This window comes from Arachis duranensis, chromosome 5 (assembly GCF_000817695.3).
Source record: "Arachis duranensis cultivar V14167 chromosome 5, aradu.V14167.gnm2.J7QH, whole genome shotgun sequence".
Lineage (NCBI taxonomy): Eukaryota > Viridiplantae > Streptophyta > Magnoliopsida > Fabales > Fabaceae > Arachis > Arachis duranensis.
In genome coordinates, this window is record NC_029776.3 from 71,062,404 (window position 1) to 71,065,191 (window position 2,788).

Here is a 2,788-nt window from a genome sequence, read left to right on the forward strand (position 1 = left end):
AAAGAGAAAATTCTAAATTAAATTGAAGACATCATAAATAGGATAAAGCAAGCATAAATCTGAAATACCTCAATTGCATTAATAAAAGTAGTCAAATCTAACATGAAAAAGTTCATAAGCCAATTGGGCAACATAAATAAAATACAAATAAAAGCATTAGAGTATCTAAAAGTGGAAGAGAAATATAAAGTAAAAGAAATATTGAACCTGTGATGAAGAAGAAATAAATCCTAATCCTAAATTCTAAGAGAGAGGAGAGAGCCTGTCTCTCTCTAAAACTACATCTAAATTGTGAAAAGTGAATTATGAATGATCTAAATTGTTTCCTTCATTCCTCCACTTTACAGCTTTTAATCTGTGTTTCTGGGCTTGAAACTGGGCCGAAAATAGCCCAGGATTCGCTGGAAACGAATTCTACCACGCTAATTTTTGCAGATGTGATGCATCTGCGTGAAACACGCATTCGCGTTGCTTAATTGTACGGCCACTATAGCGAATTATACATCAAATCGAAGCCCCAGACGTTAGCTTTCCAATGCAAGTAGAACCGCATCCTTTTGACCTCTGTAGCTCAAGTTATGACCGTTTGAGTGCGAAGAGGTCAGGCTGGATATCTTAGCAATTTCTTCAACTTCTTGTATTCCTTCCACTTTTGCATGCTTCCTTTCCATCCTCTAAGCCATTCCTGCCCTGTAATCTCCGAAATTACTTAACACACATATCAAGGCATCTAATGGTAATAAGAGAGGATTAAAAGAAAATAAAAGCCAAAGAAGCATGTTTTTTTAATCATAGCACAAAATCAGGAAGGAGAATGTAAAACCATGCAAATCATATGAATAAGTGGGTAAAGAGTTGATAAAAGCCACTCAATTGAGCACAAGATAAACCATAAAATAGTGGTTTATCAAGCTTAAACTCTTGGGATAAGCTGGTCATGACTTTCTTAGCCAAGTTCTTTCCTCCTCAAAAGCTGAGCAAGCTTAGAGTGGATGTTCAAACCTTCAGACAGAAAGAAGGTGAATCCCTCTATGAAGCTTGGGAGAGATACAAGCAACTGACCAAAAAGTGTCCTTCTGACATGCTTTCGGAGTGGACCATCCTGGATATATTCTATGATGGTCTGTCTGAATTGTCTAAGATGTTATTGGACCATTCTGCAGGTGGATCTATTCACTTGAAGAAAATGCCTGCAGAAGCTTAAGAACTCATTGACATGGTTGCAAATAACCAGTTCATGTACACTTCTGAAAGGAATCCTGTAAATAAGAGGAAGGGAGTTTTTGAAATTGATGCTCTAAATGCCATATTGGCTTAGAACAAAATCTTGACTCAACAAGTCAATTTGATTTCTCAGAGTTTGAATAGATTGCAAAATGCATCCAACAATACTAAAGAAGCATCTTCTGAAGAATAAGCTTATGATACTGAGAACCCTGCAATGGCAGAGGTGAATTACATGGGTGAAGCCTATGGAAACACCTATAATCCCTCATGGAGAAATCGTCCAAATTTCTCATGGAAGGATCAACAAAAGCCTCAACAAGCCTTTAATAATGGTGGAAGAAACAGGTTTAGCAATAGCAAGCCTTTCCCATCATCATCTCAGCAACAGACAGGGAATTCTGAGCAAAATCCATCTAGCTTAGCAAATATAGTCTTTGATCTATCTAAGACCACTCTAAGTTTCATGAGTGAAACAAGGTCCTCCATTAGAAATTTGGAGACATAAGTGGGCCAGCTGAGTAAAAGAGTCACTGAAACTCCTCCTAGTACTCTCCTAAGCAATATAGAAGAGAATCCAAAAAGAGAGTGCAACGCCATAACCTTGCTTGGTGTGGCTGAACCTAGAGAGGAGGAGGAGGACGTGAATCCCAGTGAGGAAGACCTCATGGGACGTCCTCTGGACAAAAAGGAGTTCCCAGTTGAGGAACCTAAGGAATCTGAGGCTCATCTAGAGACCATAGAGATTCCATTGAACCTACTTCTGCCATTCATGAGCTCTGATGAATATTCTTCCTCTAAAGAGGATGAGGATATTACTGAAGAGCAAGTTGCTAAGTACCTTGGAGCAATCATAAAACTGAATGCCAAGTTATTTGGTAATGAGACTTGGGTGGGTGAGCCCCCTTGCTCACCAATGAACTGAATAACTTGAGTAGGCAGACATTACCTCAAAAGAAAGAGGATCCCGGAAGGTTCTTAATACCTTGTACCATAGGCACCATGACCTTTGAGAAGGCTCTGTGTGACTTGGGGTCAGGCATAAACTTAATGCCACTCTTTGTAATGGAGAAACTGGGAATCTTTGAGGTACAGGCTGCCAAATTCTCATTAGAGATGGCAGACAAATCCATTAAAAAGGCTTATGGAGAGGTAGAGGACGTGCTAGTAAAGGTCAAAGGCCTTTACATCCCTGCTGATTTTATAATCCTAGACACTGGGAAGGATGAGGATGAATCCATCATCCTTGGAAGACCCTTCCTAGCCACAGCAAAAGCTGTGATTGATGTGGACAGAGGAGAGTTGATTCTTCAACTGAATGAGGACAACCTTCTGTTTAAAACTCAAGGATCTCCCTCTGTAACCATGGAGAGGAAGTAAGAAAAGCTTCTCTCAATGCAGAGTCAAAACAAAGCCCCCACAGTCAAACTCTAAGTTTGGTGTTGGGAGGCCACAACCAAACTCTAAGTTAGGTGTTGAACCCCCACATTCAAACTCTAAGTTTGGTGATTAGAGGTCCCAACAATGCTCTAAACATCTGTGAGGCTCCATGAGAGCTCACTGT

The 2,788-nt window shown here is 40.0% G+C and overlaps 1 non-coding gene across 1 annotated transcript; it reads right to left on the reverse strand.

Annotated features, from left to right (window-relative positions):
- Positions 1 to 979: 979 nt before the first annotated feature.
- On the reverse strand, positions 980 to 1,087 carry LOC127747907 (small nucleolar RNA R71). The gene has a single exon (XR_008009854.1). It is a non-coding gene; the product is annotated as a small nucleolar RNA R71 (small nucleolar RNA).
- Between the last annotated feature and the right edge of the window lie 1,701 nt (positions 1,088 to 2,788).